The sequence below is a fragment of the Syngnathoides biaculeatus genome, chromosome 1, assembly GCF_019802595.1.
Source record: "Syngnathoides biaculeatus isolate LvHL_M chromosome 1, ASM1980259v1, whole genome shotgun sequence".
NCBI lineage: Eukaryota > Metazoa > Chordata > Actinopteri > Syngnathiformes > Syngnathidae > Syngnathoides > Syngnathoides biaculeatus.
In genome coordinates this window covers 12,707,680-12,725,412 of record NC_084640.1, presented here as the reverse complement: position 1 = coordinate 12,725,412, position 17,733 = coordinate 12,707,680, and the positions used below count along the sequence as shown (strand labels likewise).

Here is a 17,733-nt window from a genome sequence, read left to right as displayed (position 1 = left end):
GTCAAACTCACACGACCAGTTTTAATTCTTCTACATGCAAAACTTTGAGAAAAACCACACCATAATCCAACCAGTAAACCATGTCCTCCACAAATTTTGGGAGTACCAAGATGGCGGCCAAGTGGCTTCAACCAGTCGACACACCGCTAGATATGCATGCGGTAGCCAGTCTTTTTTTTCCATTATTTTCTAATTTTTTAAAGGTCAGTCATAATCTGGGATAAAACCAACATCCGGATTTATTCGAAAGGCTCCCCCTGCTGCCTAAAGCCTTTTATGACACTGAAAAAACAAAGGTCTAATTTAGACCAAAAAAGGATTGCTTTCTTTGTCCTCCTTTACTGTTTTAGCATGAGTTTTTAGTACCAGTCGGACCTGTTTGTCCGATCGGTCCAGTTCGGGTCGGATTCGGGTTCGGTTTTACTTGGAACCTTTGGGATGGGTTGCAAGAACCTTCCTTCATGTCAACATGAACCTTTTATCTGGACAATGCACCATACTGCAGCTCAGAATTGTTGCCGGTGCCGTCACTGTGTACAAAATCGCTACCACTGGAAATTTTTAAAGATTGATATCAGGCCATCACACAATAGATAGCAAAATCTTAACTGTGAAAAAAAAAAAAAAAACAAGAATATGCTTTGAGGCTTTCTGGATTTGTTGCAAGACATGTGTTGAGTGATGCGGCGGGCGAGAGGGTGTGGGGGGCGGCACGGTGCGACTAATGGATTGGAGCCCCTTTGAGCTTGCTTTTGTGAGTAAACATTTCCATCCACCCAAGACAGTCGTCGTCCATTGAGTTTTCTTCCATGCAGTGCAACTCCGGCTTTATAAAGACTGCACTGTGTTTGCTATTTTGTCCTGAGCGCTAAATAAACACTATCGCTTTAGTGACAAACAATCTGACAACGTTGGACAAGTAAGAGCCCTTTGCTAACTCTAGGCAGTAAATTTAAAGTCTTTTGAACTTACTGTAAGTGGGAGCGAGCACACACGTGCCACCTTTTATAGAATTTCTAAATAATCAAAAATTCACCTGCTCTAACAAGGCTTTTTGTTGTTTTTGACACTTTCGGGGTTCTCTAAACCGGAAGGCGAAATGTTTGGGACTGTTCATAATTCCCTGCACTTTCAGGCCCCAGTTCCAAGGAAGTCATGGTTAAACTTTTTGGCCGCAACGGACCTTTCCGACTGGCGATCTTCAGCTCCGCCCCCCTTAGCTACAGTTGCCATGCCCCACAATCTTCCAAAATGGCAACTGAACATAACAGGTTTGAACTGGATTCTCTATCGCGTATTACAGATATTATTGGTGTATGTTTCCGAGCAAACGCTACTGACAACCAGCATTGCCTGTGGGACAACATGGCGGCAGGGGCGTGTTAAGACAATGCGGCTATCTGATTGGCTATTATTGGACGAGTGATTGACAGGTCGGAAAAGTCCATTCCAAAAGAGTTAGTACAAAACAAAACACCGCCCCTCACCAGAAGAACAGCATGCAAACAGCGAGACGTGATGGGTGGCAGCATCACATGGTGCAGTTTTTCTTCCCGGAGGGAGTTACGAACAGTTTTAAAATAGCAGCGCTGGCTGGCCCGAAACCTTCAGGGTTCCGCTTGGGAAGAAAATGTCAGACAAAGCCGACTCGAACTGAACTTTATTTGGTGTTAAGAGGGGGAAGTTTAAATGGTGGCAAGCGGTCGGCTCGTCAGTATACGTCGCTGCTGTAAGTGGGTGAACAAATATATATTATGGTAACAACTCAATCAAATACACACAATAAAGCACAATTTCAAGAGATAATCTTGGACTTGCTATATTAGATAATGACAGGAAAATGAGGTCGGAATTCAGTAAAACTTGGCCGTTTTCCTACAGCGTGCGGCACATTGTTTTTGGAGTGGAATGGCTAAGACATTAATAACATGTACATTTATAAATATTCTTATTTTTGGCCCTTACAATACACAAGACACACAACATTTAAAAAAAAATTACTTTACCCTTCAAATTCAACTCTCGTGTGACTGGACACGTGTAACATTTGCTTCTTTTAAGTGTGTTCGTTCTTATAGTAGCAGCAATCCGCCAGCGGGGGGCGCTGTGCTGCAGCCGCCGATCGACGCTGCCCGGCTCATTTGCAGAAGAAGCTGCAGTACTGCTAATCGTATCACGTGTGAGAACAGTTCGCGGATGCTATTGATGCACTGTGAGCTAAATATCTATTTTGTGCTGTTTACAGGTAAGATGCACGGGAGTTGGGGGCTCGTTGCTGCGTTTGATATTCATTGCTTTCAAACTTGTACAGAAATTTCTACATGTTGACACTTTAATTGAACATGATAAATTTCGCGTTAAAAATAACTAATGAACAGGAAAAGAGTGCGCAACTTCCGGTTGCTTCACAATTAGTGCAACAGATCGGCGTGAGTAAGTCATTTTTATGTCTAATCCGGCTGTATTATTTTTTTTAAGTTTAACTCGTCATATTTTATTTATGCATGTTTTTGAACACCCTAGTTAGGATAGAACGCACTTATTTAAAATATTGTTTTGAAGAGTTTTATTCACTACATTTGATAGTTATCTAGCTGTGTGATTCAGATTTGCAGAAGAAGTTGCAGTACAGTGAAACGTATCGCGTGTGAGCACTCTTAGTGGATGCTATTTATGTGCCGTGAGCTAAATGTGTAGTCTGTGCTGTTTGCAGAAAATAAATGCACAACTTTAATATGCTGCACAAACAAATGGGTGTCTTAAAAGTGTAACACGCGCACTTGCTAATCACACGTGGTTTTGACCAGACATGAAAAATCCATTAAAAACGCTCTAATAGGTTGAACTGTTTTTTTTCTTCCATTTTTTTTTTTTTTTTTTTTTTTTTTTTTAAATTAGCATCACTAATCAAGGCCACGGAACCCATGCAATGCCGTTGCAGAGTACGGAACTTTAAAAAATGCATGCTACCTCGTGGCTGTGTTTCTCTAATGAAGTGCGTCTGAAATGTTTGATGGCGCCGCGCTCATTTGAAAAGCAAATACGCTTATTGTCATAAATATTTGATACGCAAATGAATATATGTAAAACGCAGACACGAATTAATCTCTTCTGATCCATTGTCTCGGGTCTAATGCACTTAAAGGATTTCCGCACAGTCGACTCCCAACAGGGCCACGCTGGTTATTTATGAGCAAAACAATTAGATTTTCAAAGTGGTGTTTAGTAGCATTTAAGAACTTGAAGGGAATCTTTTTTTTTTTTTAATTGTGTGTAGAATTAGTAGTAACAAGTGCAGGGGTGTGATATAATTTTAATCTTTTTGCCCATCCTAGATGACTTTTGGTGAAAGGTGGGGTACACCTCTTCCTGGTTGTCAGCCAATCACACGACCCATATGGGCCAAACAACCATTCACACCAAGGTTGGGCCACTAGTGCAATAAAAAATGACAAATTGCTATTTCAGATTATTATAAACCACATAAAAGTGTATGAGTAAAATTACTTAAAATCCGAGTAACATAATGTATTTGAATTACTGCTATAAGACAAACATTTGCTACTAGTACCACAATTTCAGAAGCAGCAAATTTTGATAACATTGCTCCACAAAATAATCACATTCCTGTTGTGTTTCAAAAATTTTTTTGAAATATTGTGATATAGCCCATCGTACTACGAGAGGGAGCCCATACCAGTAGTGGTACTTTTCCCACATCACTGACTACCAGTATGTGGGAGAAAACCCACCAAAACATGGGTAAAAGATGAAAATCATCCCGATTGGAAGCACCAAAATCAGTTGCTGTCATTATGTAATCTCCAATGTTTAGTTTAAATTGCGCTTTAATGTGCATATTTTATTAAATAGGTAAATCTGTGTGTGGACATACAGAGAGGGGAATACTTCCAATACTAACAATTCCCCTTACTCACCAGCAGATAATGCTCAAGGCCCGTGTTAACAAGATCGCAGTTCATCGAGCAACCACTGGAGGGCAGTCTACACACGCCAGTCTCCATCCCAGCCCGGGTCTGCTTGAAGTCTGATGCGTTCTGTCTGGCAGCATCTTGGACGCCACCGGTCTGCCGAGACGCACTTGCCACTGCATTGTGGGTGTTTTGGATTCAGCGGCGTGGTAATTAATAATCACACATTTAGAGGGAACCTGGGGCTTGTTTAACTTCTCAGTCAACGGACTGCGCCCGATTCACAGAACATCCCTCAGAGAATCCATCCGAGGTTCACTTGACAGTGTTTATTTTGCTCTGCGGTGTGCACCTTGTTCATTTCAAAGTTTCTGTATTTCATAGTTTTTCTCATTACTTTTACTGGCGTCTTCTGAAAACATCTGCAGCCCACTCCTTACTTTGTCAAAATAAACTCGTCACTTTTTGAACCTTTACAGATGATTATGCAACATTAATAGGCCCAACAAGTAGGTAACATGCATTATTGTCAGTTCTAAGCTAATTTAGCTCTTAAAAAAAAAAAAAAAAATCAGTTCAAATTAGCAAGGGAATTGGGCATGTGTTTTAATAACTTTAAAAATTTAACATTATCAGGTTTTTTTTCTCTTAAAGGGCCTATCTGAATTAGTTTTTTTTTTTTTTGTATCTGCCATAAATCGTCGAAAAAGGCCACGGATGGGGAATATTCTGCTTTTGTTGCCGATTTTGTTCATGGGATCATGTTTACATTTCTCCTTGTTGCTGCTGTTCCAGTTTTATTATGCAATCAGTCGAGACTTGAGCCACAGTTGAAATGACAGCTTTTTTATGTGATGTCATCTGCAGAAGGTTTAAAAAGAGTAACAAGCAGATATGTTATCGAGTAGAAGCAAAGTCATCAGAAAAGTAAATCCTGCAGTGAAGTATAGAGAAGTGAGAAACTGCATTGAATTCCCAGCAGGGTCCATCCCTCAAGAACGGATCCGAGGTTGACTCGACGGTGTTTATTTTCAGCGTAGCTGCGTTGTGTAGCGTCCACCTTGGAGGAAACCGTTTGACAGCGCCCGTGCTGGTTTTTTTTTTTTTTTTTTTTTTTGTCACATGTTCCGCGTGCCCTCCGTCACAAGACGCTCATCCAGCGTCTTGAGCGTGAGTGGATGCTGAATGACGGGCTTACTTGCTGCCACTCAATCAGCGGGCCTGTCTGACCTCTCTCACGTCTTTTTTTTTTTTTTTTTTTAAACTCTAGAGGCAAAAAATAGATGTCATCCTCTGTCCTCTCTCTCTTTCGCCTCCCCGCACTAGTTGGTCTTCCGCAATGAATCCCCTCCGGCTTATCTCGGTGGATGTTTTCTCCTACCTCCTCCTGCTCGTCGCCATCTTTATTCGCCCCGTTATCGGCGACGCTCTCATCTTCTCCTCGCAGCTGCCGCTCACACAGGGTAGCCCTCTAACCTCCCACATCTCTCACTCGGCGTTCCGTTTCGGCCCCTCAAAACCCCGCAACGCCCCTCCCCACCCCTGTCGCTCCCCTGCCATCACTCCTTCCCGGAAGCAGCTACAGTTAACCACTGATCTAAAAAAAAAAAAAACAAAAGACTGGATAACGCATACATATCTAGCTAGCGGTGTGTCGATTGGTTGCAGCCAATTGGCCGCCATCTTGGTACTCCCAAAACATGTTGAGAACATGGTTTACAGGTTGGATTATGGCACGGTTTTTCTCAAAGTTTGGCATGTAGAATTAAAAGCGGTTGTGTGAGCTTGAAATTTTTTCAGTTCTGGTAATGTGAAGGATTTTTAATCCGACTTGGTAAACTAAAGAAGGCGGAGTGCAAAGGAAAGACACAGAACACCGTGGCTAGCAAGAAACCTTGCATATTACCTATGGCCCGATTTCCGTTAACTTTTCCCAAAATACGCTGTGAAGCAATATCATCATAACAGCAAAAAACTAAGCCTTTTTGGTCATAAAAACATAACGTTTTAAGTCAATCAGTTACTGTAGATGTACTTTAGGAAATAAGGACTTGCTAAACGCATTGTTCATTTGTTGTCTGTGGACCGTCAGACAGAAAATTTAAACTTGTTTCCTCACATTTGAAAATCAAATTCAATTTGCAGAGTTCTGTATTATAAATTCATTAAAAATTTCACAGAAAATGTCTTGTTGCTTATCCACTCAAGTTTGGGAAAATATTGACATCGCTTTTTCGCGAAAAACCGTCGGCCTATAAAGGTGAAGCAAAGAGTGAACAACCGTAAACAAAACTTTCTTCAAGTGGATTAAGCTCATCAGAAAATTAAAAAAAAAAAAAAAAAACCTTTACAAATAAACTAACAGTGTCAAAGTAAATCTTTCTAACTTACCTGTGGAATGTTTTTTCACAGCCACGAAACTGGCGATTAACGCACAGGTCGATGATGGCGACTTCGGTTATGGTGGCCGTCCAGTCTTTTTTTTTTAAATTTAATTTTTATTTAAGATCAGTGGGTCAAACAGAAAAGACTCTGCTTGTCACGCATTTGACTACAGTTGCTATTTCTCAGTTGGATGATGCCCCACAAGCTCGTAACGTAATGACGGCGGAAAACTTCTGCCGTCTGACCTTTCCACAGGAAATGCTTAATGGCTTCCTGCGCGGGTGCTTTAAGAGCAACGAGAAGAGGCAGACGCGGCGCACTTCGCTCCAGTTATATTCGTTTTTCCCACAGAGCAGAGAAAAAAATAACAGTATGCCTGTGAGTATTGTTGTATACCGTGTTGCTGCTTTGTGTGTGTTAAGGTAGCAGCTGTATGTCTCCCTAGCATTTATGTTAATTTCCATGAGCTCTATGGCAAAAAAAATGTGGATATACAGTTTTTTTTTTTTTTTTTTTTTTTTTTTTTTTTGGTAATCAGTTTTACAGTAAACATCTTAAGTCTAGCACTGTTTGCCTCATATTTAAAGAACTGCGAGCAAGCGGGAGGTGCTAAGAATAGTTTCGAAAGTGTTTTTTTTTTTTTTATTTTTTTAATAAGCTACTTTTCGAAAAATGCTACGGTCTCTCTGTCGCGCATATTTTCACTTACGATGGGCGGATCTGGAATGTATCACAGGTTCATTGTAAACAGCAGATGAGTTATTTGGGGTTGAGCCGAGCTTTGACGTCTCCGGGTAGGATTCGGCAAATGAGTGGAGGGGCTCGTTTAGGTGCAAAACGTTGTTCCGCTCTTAATGCACTTATCTGCACTCTTATCAATAGGTCCGGGGCAGCAGTGAAAGGCCAATGTATGCTGACACGCAACGTGTTAAGTGGCTGTCTTAACAAGCGCCGGTGCTAATTGGCTGTTTGAGCTTTCTCCCTCTTGTCAATGCAGGTCATGATTTGCCAGAAGAGCCTGCAACGTGTTTGTATTCACTCCCTCTCTTCCCCTCCAACGTGGAACTTTTACCAAGTCTCTTTGCGTGAGTCAAAGTGCGCATCGGCGCCTCCCGAGTCCTAAGCCTGTTCACCACTTCAGCACGTACCTGATTAGCTTTGGAAATGACAAATTTGCAAGCGAGTCATCCGGTCACACGAGCGCGCGAGGCGACATACGCAGCGTGCCCCCCACGCAATTAGGATCCAACTGTTGTTTCTTTAGAATTAGGTGCTGAGGGAAGAATGACACAAACGTCGTCTGGCGCTTTGAATCAAGAGCGCTCGGCGCTATTGGCGTGCAGATCGGGTTGCAAACAACAGCGTCATGTCATTCAGGTGGATTTTGAACTGCCGTTACTGTTGACCATCGTCAACTATTTAATGGGAAACGGCACCAGATTAACAGACTTTATAACGGATGCAGAGAAGAACCAGTCTAATTCTAATATTTTCTCAACAAAATTGTATTAAGTCGGTTCTTTATTTCATCAATGGTTTTTGTAATTGTGACATGATGACCCTTTCATCAAGGAGGGGACTAAGTCATCCCCTGAAGTCGACGGTATCGAATGCACGCCCAGCCGCTGCTTTCTCCCGACGCGAACGATATTAATTATTCTCGACTCTCCATTCCTAAATTGCGTGTAGAGTATGTGCTAAAAGCAGTATTGCGCAGGTGTGTTCTTTGCACCTCTGAGAGGCATGGAAAAACGGGAAAAATATCAAATGTAGAGCAATGCGTTGACGTTTCCATGTTAAACCGCCGCTTTGGCGCCTCGGCACATGTTTATAAAACAAGCGGGCGACGCATTTATCTGCGCAGCAATCACAATCATTAACTAAAAAGGGGTGCTGCAGCTGGTGGGAGAAGCCACTATTAGGCTACAAAAATGAATACATTGACAGTGAAATTGTAGAATGGGGGGGGGGGGGAATGGCCACAGCACAGATGGACAGATAATGCGTTCTCCACAGCAGCTGCAGCGTGCGGACCGCCATTTATTTTTGATGCAAAATATTCAAAGCCGACCTGAGTGTAAAATTTAGAATCAAGATGGTAAAGTGTGACCCAATCTGACCGCATTTGAATTCCAATAACATCCCACCGTGCTGCCGTGAGTGACCCCACTTATGAGCCCCCCCCAAATGCCAGCAAGACAGGGACCAGTTCAGGCTGTTTCCTGTCAAATTAAACGTAAAACAAAACAGACTGCACGTTGTGTATTTAAAACAAACACAAGGCAAATGGGTAAACACCATAGACAGGCTAACAGATAGCATCTATGTAAAATTTTAGGCATAAGATTATTGGAACAAAGTTGATGCAGCAACACATGTAGACAGACAATATAACACAATCCAGGCATATGTTTTATCCTCAGTGGAAAAAGACATCATTGCATCTTAGTCACGTACAGTAAAAAAAAAAAAAAAAAGCTATGTCATGCATGCCAGAGCCGCAAGGACCTAATCATGATGCAAACTTTAAATCTATTTATGTTATTACTATATTTTTTTTAAAAGAAAAATATTCTCGTGTTATTGTTATTATTGTCTTCTGGGAGCCTTGAATGGATTAATGGCGTTCTATTTATTTCAGTGGGGGAAAGATGATTCGAGAAACTAGTCTCAAGAGTTGCTGTCTTCAACCTCAGTTTCTCAAACTGAAAAGCACTTTTGAACGCGCAAACGTCTCGGCATGTCTGTCGTCGTGACTTGTCAACACTTGAGTAGCATTTATTGCGACCGCCATTCCCATCGCAACCGCAAGTGCATCCTCCATTGTACAGCAACCTTTATAGAAGCGCTTCAAACAACGTCTCCGTAAAAGCTGCAGGAGTGAAAGCAGCTCCGCAATTTGAACAAATAACTTGCTGGAAGACGTTCGCGATGTGATGTTGTCACTCGGATCGGTAAGCGTAAGCGCAGTGACGTGATTGGCTGTAACGCAACGATGGAGGGATCTGGCTGCCGCGTCTGAGCCCCTCCTCAGCTTAATCTCAGGTGGCCGAGGAGATCAAGAGGACAAAGAGGGGTCAAGTGGACTCTACCGCTGTTTGACTCCCTCCTCTAACTAATATATGAGCTATATATTCCAAGTGAGGGGAGCACGGTAGAGGAGTGCTTGGCACGTCCAACTCAACTGTTCATTGAGAAGTCTTGACTCCTCTTATATCATCAGTACGGCACTAATGTTAATCATTCTCAGCAAAGAATGATGTATGACCGTGAGTACTGTTGTGCTGTCTGTCTACATGGTTTGCGGCATTATTTGTGTCATGGCACCAAATATAAAAGCAGTACTTTGGTGCCGTCTTCACTTTGTGTATGGAATTCTAACTGTTTGGGGGATGCCGCTTATACTCTCAAATTTTAGTTACGCACAAGCAGGTCTTGAGTTTTTTTTCATATTTTTGCTTTTTAAGCAAAAACAAGCAGTGACGCTTTTCACACATTTTCAACCCTGCGGTTTATGCGTTGATGCGGCTAATTTGTGCATTTTTTTTTTTTACTAACGGCCGCAAGGCGGCACTCGAGCAGAAAAGGTAAGAGTGAGACCGGAATATATGTGCCGAGGAAGTGACTTGTACCGGCCACGTTCGTGCTGCGCTAGTGTTGGCACTGTGCTAATATGTTACTGTGTTACGGGCGTGTCTCAGTGATTTTTACCGGTAATTTTTTATTTTTTTTTTTGAAGAACCGGCCCTGTCAGCGCCGCGTTAGCATTAAAATCTTTGTGTACCGTCTTTCTCTGTAAATATCTCGTGTTTCAATGTGGGCACTTGCGGTTTTTACACAGCTGCGACGTATGTATGTACCAAATAGTATTTCCTTGAGGGGAAAAAAAAAAAAAAAAAAAAAAGTCCAGGGTGAGGCTTATAACCAGGTGCACTCTGTAGGCCGGGAATTCCGGTACATGTTTAACATTTCCTTGAGCAGTTACCTTTCCGGCGTTGTTCCTCCTTCAGCTCATGACGTCAGCGTGCCTGGCGTTTTTCATCCTGGCAGATATCCGATCCCTTCGGAGTCCAGCGGGTGCCAAGGAATCTGTTCTGAATGCCAACGTTCCCCTCCGGTCTCCGGGTGACAAACGAGCGAGCCAAGCCCGTCGCCGGGTTCAAACCGCTAATATAAACAAAAGCGTGGCGCGACAAACAAACGGTCACGCTGGCTTCCTGAGGTTTCCTCGCCAAGGAAAACGTCCCTGGGCTAGCCCTCGATTTTTGCATCGAACGCTGCAGTCCGTGTAACGGTTACACCATTGGCTCGATCGTGCTCTCGACAGGGTTGCCCTTTCTTGCTATTGATTCTTAGCACAATGCTTCGCTCATTGACTTCTGCCAGAGTGATATGCCGAGTGGATGAGACGGGGATGGAGAGATGATCTTACCATTATCCCTAAAGCACTCGACTACTGTGGGCAGATCAAAGCGGCGTCTTGTGCTCTCGGGTATGTTTATGAGGCACCGCTGTGCAGTGAGTACTCTCGCACTACACGAATTAAGCAAACTTTTACTGCCCGTCCTCACGTGGAAATCCGATCGGACTCACGCGACCCTCAGCAACATAAGTGATGCATTTCCTCCTCTGCATCGTTACTTAAAATCAAGTCATTTTTACAGTCTGACAACGAATTTACCTTTCGTGAATCTTATTAAATGAATGAAAGGATACGTCGCCTCAAACTGACATTTATACAACATCCAATTATTGTTTTTCAGCCACCTCCATGTATTTTTGTGTTGGATGAAAGAACAACAACAAAAAAAAATAATACACTGTTGAAAAATGAACAGCATTCGTGTGGGCAAGAGGATGGGCGGCCCCTCCCTCGGAGAACATCCCGTTTGAGACTCTGGAACAAATTGTCTTCTTGGCCTCATCACGTCAAAAAATGTATACGGCATGATGTTTTAAATACCAATTCTAAACTGGTTACATCATGGATCCCACACTTTTATTTAATAAAAAAAATATTTGTACTGTATAGTAAAAAGTTCACTGTATGAGCTCACAGGAATTGACTTTTGCTTCTCTGTAAATTAGAATGTTTCATGGTTTTTGTGTTATTGTTTCATTTTGGGCTTCTCTTTAACGTAAGGTTTGTTTTGATTAGTGTAATGTACATATTTTATTTTTTTTTTCACGTTTTAATATTTGAGCCTAGTGTTCCTAAAATATAACTCTCAAGTAATTTCAGCATAAGCCTCTGCGGTCCTGATGTAATATTGGCAAAAGAAGAATTTTCCCAGCCTACACAGCGGATCTCATTATCTTGCGTCTGTGTTCATCATAGATAAAATAACACAAAAGATGTTTTGTTTTTTGGCATAATTCTTAACCCAAGATCAGGTGTTTGCGTGCAATTATAAGGATCCGAGTATCTTTTGGAGTTTTCGCCGCTGGGTTCCCGGTTTAGCACCTGTTTTCCCGTGTTAGATGTGTTTCATAATACCTCTCCTTGGAGTCGTAAGATCAGAGCGAGGGATGGTGACGTTCGATGATTGCTGATAGCGAATGCACAGCTTGCCGCGCCGTTTGCGTACTTGATGCCAGAAGGCCGGGACACTGATTACAATCAGAGCAACGGTGGGAGGGAACCCGCAATATTACGCCCAAATTCTACAAGTGGCTTTGACGTGGGTGGTTGGGGGGGGGGGGGGGGGGTACCTGAAACACCAGCATAATTGACGGCGTGCACTACAAAGCTGAACTCCGACCTCTGTTGGTTTGTTTTCCCTCGCAGTCTCCCCGCATAGCTCGCTGTGATTTGACACGCATGTATAATTCAAGCCTGTTTTCGTAGACAAGCACACACACACACACACACACACACGCACGCACACCCCCACGTCAAAATATGTATATATACAAGTGCGGTTTGAACCCTCGTTAGTATTCTGACCGTTTCTCGCACTAGCAAACAGACACCACTGTCAGGATGTATAACAGGTTGACTGTTGGCGTAGGTAATGGAAGTATCTGTGCAGGAAATGGCAGGGAAACGAGAGGTTGAGCAAATCAGGAACTTCATGCATATGCACTCGCGTACAATTCCGCACGTACGTCTCCTCAGGTGCGTTAACGGAGGGAGCACCTCGCCGGTAATACGCGCAGGGCGCCGGTATCTGGGAGGCAATTTCCGTCGTAAACATAGGCGGGATGTTGAAAATAAACTGAAGCGGGCAAGCAAATCAGGAATTGCGAGCCTGTGTGCACACAAGTATGCGGGGTATAATGATGTTGCTAAATCCGGCTCGGCAGTCCGAATTGTGCTACTTGTTAGCTGACTGTTCAACATTCAAGGAGGGCCACCTCGGGCATTGTCATCAGCTGTGCATCTGTGAAAAGGACGAGGACAGTGAAAGGTCTTGGAAAGGCTCAGCCAAGGCCTGGCTTCTTGGCGATAATCAGAATCTCTTTCTCTCTCTCTTCAGGCTGCCTGTCCACTCAAGGACTTCGCCTCCGTCCGACGCAGACTCGGTCGGACTTAACCTCGCGGTGACAGACTCAGACAAGCTCACATGTAAAAGTTGCGTAGAAGCTAGCACACATTCCGCTCACGTGGAAAAAAAAAAAAAGACAAGGATATCATTTCTCTTTTTTTGCATCCCTAGCTCCCTGTACCGAAGTATTTGTACTTCACCTTAACTCATTCACTTCTTGCAAAGTTCCCCATGTTGCCAGCCGCTTTGCGTGATCTTTCAAGATCTGAAGACTATTTTGGTGTGATACAATAAGCTAATGAACCAAAGGGCTTTGGATGGCAACAGAATTTATTCACTGATATACAGCTAAGAAACTCGTCAGGAGCGATGTTGACTCATCGTATTGCTCAAATTGAACAACAGTGACTTTTTTTAAATGGCATATGTCATTCTCTCAATTGTCACATGTAGAACAATCTCTATACGTTTTGTGCTACATACTGTGACGTGTACTCTGTTCATACTATAGACATGCACAATCTGAGTTGTCTGTCCAACTTCCAACGTGTTAGCGTTTCACCCCTCTCAATCGATGCGACCACCCGAGACTCGCCGCCTAATCTTTATCTTCAATTCAAAAATTGTGCTGATCTCAAATCTAAACCCAAACACGAATCTGTTTGTCATTACAGTCATTTACAAACCTTGTGTTTCACAGTCAAGTTGGGTGAGAGGCCTTCTCGAACGCCCACCCGTTGGGAAAAATGAACTTCACGACTATAAAAGTCAATGACAGTGAATAAGTACAGACTGTGAGTACTTTTGCCACCTCTGGAGTTAAGATATTCTCCTTTCGCTTTGCGGCCTTTTCCCATGAGACTGGCAGTCTATCCACTTGTCCCGTCACAAGTCGAGCTGAAAGGGTGTGAATGAACGCAAGTGACAGAATTTAGAAGCCCCAATCCTGTAATACCTTCGCAAACTGAGAAAGCGCAGTGTGGATGTCACACTGAAAACTGTAATTATATTGTAGACAAGTGTCCAAATGCCCAGCTTTAGGGAACAGACCTGAGTCTAATCAATGTTCACTTTTACCTCAAAATATTATGGGTTATAAAAGCTAAAATCAGATTCAATTGCAGGCAACAAATATCCAAGACATGACCTTGTTGACTCCACATGCGGTGATGTAATAATTGATCGCTTCCACTAAAAGTCCCTTGACACTGTTTAGCACCGTGCCTTGCGTTTCCAAGGTGGTTGATGGACGCATCGTCCTGATCCGTATGTGAAATTTGGTCGGCCCGCTCCTAAGCGTCCACAACGGTCACGTGACATCTTCAATCTCACCGCTTTTCATGTTGCAACGAAAGAGCTTTTATCTACACTCAGAGCTAAAATGAACACATCACATTTTAAAGGGCAGACGACCGACGGTGGATGCGTTTCCAGTGGTTACGTCATTCACATGTACTGCACTTTTTTTGTTCATTTATGTAAAACCATTTTGTGTAACATATGTATCTGTTGACAGGTCACAGTTGTGAATGAGACCGAGGTCTCAATTTTTTTTTTTTTTTTTTATAGCTTGGTGAATTCTTTTTTTTTTCCTTGTGCACCAGGCTATCCGGTTTGGGATGGTTTCAGTGCTATCAGATCGCCGCTGTCACCTAGCCACAAAACGTACACACATTAATTATGGTTGCCAGCCAACCCGGCTTGCATGCCTGCCTCCATATTTCACAGTACGGCCATGTAGCAGTCAGTGCGAGCTACGGCCCCTGATTTCATTTATGTGAAGCAATGGCGACTCTTATCAGCGCAAGAGTGAAGTAGCGGTGGATCAGCCTCGTTAATATGTCAGTTTCAAACTGAGGGAGTGTTTCGCCACCATGGAGGGACGCAGTCGTCGGAGTGCTTTTTGGCACTTTACATGGTGAGCTGTACAAATAAAGAAGCTCTATTTGTGGTTGTTATTCAGAATCGTAGCAATTGATTTCAAAACATTTTCTGACTGAACCTCTGGTTCGGGTAATCAAATCAGCGTTCTTGTGAATGGTACAGGAACAGAATTGTACAACAGAGCAAGTGCCCACCAATGGAAGCGCATAAACATTTGTGTATCCAATTAATACGCTGTTACCTCTACTTACAAACGACTCAAGGAAAGGAAAGATTCAGGTTACGAAGTAACTCTTCGGAAAAATGTCTCTCGTTACAAAGGAAAGTTCAGGATAAAAAAGGCCACCGCTTAGCATCCTCCTGGCATCCCATTGGCTAGGAGGGATGTCTTGCCATTTACACGTAAATAGCGCTGCTTCTTACAAAAAAAAATTCACGTCATGAAACAACTCCTGGAACAAATTAATTTTGTAATTAGTTGTTTTGAGATAATTTATGTTCTTCATCAGTCATGAATAACAACTTACCTTGTATTGATTTGAGTCCGGTGACTTCAGCAAATAATCCAAAATAAAACAAACCTGACTGACCAAACAGCTGAAAAGTCATCGGTGAATGTTTTTAATTAAAACACCACACGCTGCAATTCCACTATCTTATAAATTTCAAATATATTCCTTAGCCCCATCTGTTATTGAATGTTATGGGATTTCGTCTTGGTTTGGGCTTTGTGCTCAGTAATGGAATCTGATGGTCTGGTCCAGATGGAAACTTTGTAATCTTAGTAACAACAAGCTGAGCTGTTGCCTTGCCGAGATAGCGCAAGAAAGCATCCGAACCCACTAAGCATAACTAATCATCACACGCTTTTTTTTTTTTTTTTTTTTTTTTTTTGCCTCTCATCAAAGCGGCAGTGGCAGCATGCGGGGGTTTTAGGTTGAACTGTACTTGAAGTGAATGGCGAGATGAAGAACAAGCAGCCTTTTGCATGGCCAAATATAGACAAGTGCGGCGGCACAACATCAGTCAGCTAAAATTTCTTCCCCAGCTTCATCTGCGAATATAAATATCCACGCTTCTGTTATCTTTCCGCATCGCCCTAAATTCTCGACCGGATGAAAAATCTTTCACTTTCGTTGAAATATGACAAACTGTCAATGTGTCAGATCACATCCGAACCCAGATGTCATCCTCATCATGACTTGGTACTTGAATTTAAAGTTAAAACTATAATCACAAGCGATATCATGTCATAGTTCAGGACATTTAAGTTTACTAAATTTCTGAAACACATATGTTAAAGTTGTTTACATCATTGGCTGCATTGTAATTGTTTCCCCTCGAGGGGGCTGCTTATAAATGTAAAACTGCATAAAACGATAATCGTAATTGTATGCCAAAATTATCAGGCATCTTCAAAGAGCGAGGACCTTTATTTTATTGTCGTTATCGGCTCTTTCTGGAATGTCTACTACGTGTGGCCACGTACAAGAGCATTATATTTTTCTTCGGTGAATTGTCATTGGTTGTATATGTTTTCAGAAATTTGGCTGATAAACAAAGTGAGAGGTTAATAAAAGTGTCAATGCGAGAGGTTAAAAAGGTGAGGTTAACAAATGTCAAAGAAGCATGACATCATAAATGTTCAAACATTTCTTATTTGGAGGTATGAATATAAACATAGCAATTTTATTTCCGATGGAGGAAAATAGTTTCAACATTGGAAAGTCCACTCTGGAGCTTCTACTTGGGTTGAACAAATTAAGGATTTTTATTTTTTTATTTTCATTTTTTTGTTGAATGTGCTAATGTGGTGAAAGTAGAATCAAAGTCGATTAATCAACGACGTCATCGATATTTTTTTCGGGAGAGAACAGCTGTGCCCAACCTTTTACCCCCCACCAATCTGTTTCACGTTAAGATGTATTTCAACAGACTGGCATGGAAACAAAAAGGAGAAATACAAGTCACTCTAGTACGCTGCATCTAGTTATTGTGAAATTAAAATCGTGAGAGGCCCATGGAAGTTTTTTCTTTAATGAGGCAGTCAATCATTTGGCCTCTGAAAGACGGGACATTGTAGCCGAAAAAAAAAAAAAAAAAAATTGCACTGGAAAATGCCAAAAAACCAATTTGTGATGAGTCGATTTCTATCTTGAAATGTCAACATTGAGTAGTAAAGTTGACTAGTCGACGAATCGGTTCAACTCACAGAATATGCTAGCTGAACTTTTTTTGAGAGGAGTATTTAAAAAAAAAAAAAAAAAAAAAGGACTTTCCCTTCACGAGTTGTGGCTCTTGATCTGTATTTCCAGTCCATGCAATCCCCCGGGTTCATGCAAATAAGCGCTCTGTCTACCAGACAAGTCGTTTTAACATTTAAAATTATTCCATAATTTCGGACTAATGCGTGACTAATAGCTTTCTCGCTCTCCACGTCTTCCAGCCTAACTTGTCCACTTCCTCTTGGCTTGTAGCTTTATGATAGCTTGCTTTCGCTGCTTCTTTCCTGTAGTTTATTAGGGGATGCGGTGGAGGGTGGGGGCGGGGGATAGTATTGAGGGATAAAAAGCCTTCAATTCGCCAAAGGAAGTTTTAATTGGGGCCCGGGGGACAAGAGCTCCCCCTGTTTTATTTTTTTGCAAATTCTCTCTGCTCTTTATGGAGGAGACGAGCGCCGATCCAGCGGCCGGTGGGGAAATGCGAAATGGGATGCCGTTACAGAGACAAAGATTGACAAAAAGGATGCTGCGGCGCACATTCACAAGACGCCAGCTTGTATTTGGGGAAACAGCAGAGGCTTTTTAGCCACCCTAAATATCCTTTGAATTCAGTGTTCTGCTGTCACTCAAGATTTCATCATGCACTTTGAAATGTCACGAACGGCTCGGATGGGGCTAACTAGGAATGAATGTGCTCCGCATGTAAATTGGATTTAAAAGACATTGGCATGAATAAATCACTGCCGACGAAGATCAGTCTTTTTTTTTTTGAAATCACATTACCTACTCCAGCCACATCTCCTTTTTGCTTTTTATTTTCCT

At 42.3% G+C, this 17,733-nt stretch overlaps 1 protein-coding gene across 15 annotated transcripts in view; it reads left to right on the top strand.

The window, feature by feature from the left end:
* Positions 1–2,099: 2,099 nt before the first annotated feature.
* adgrb2 (adhesion G protein-coupled receptor B2) overlaps positions 2,100–17,733 on the top strand; it is a 296,094-nt gene continuing 280,460 nt past the window's right edge. For 6 of the 15 annotated variants that reach the window (XM_061817028.1, XM_061816991.1, XM_061816804.1 and 3 more), the window contains exons 1-2: positions 2,100–2,245; positions 3,942–4,141. The gene's annotated coding sequence lies outside the window, so the exon portion shown is untranslated. The other 9 variants (XM_061816839.1, XM_061816819.1, XM_061816765.1 and 6 more) reach the window with 8 other exon arrangements.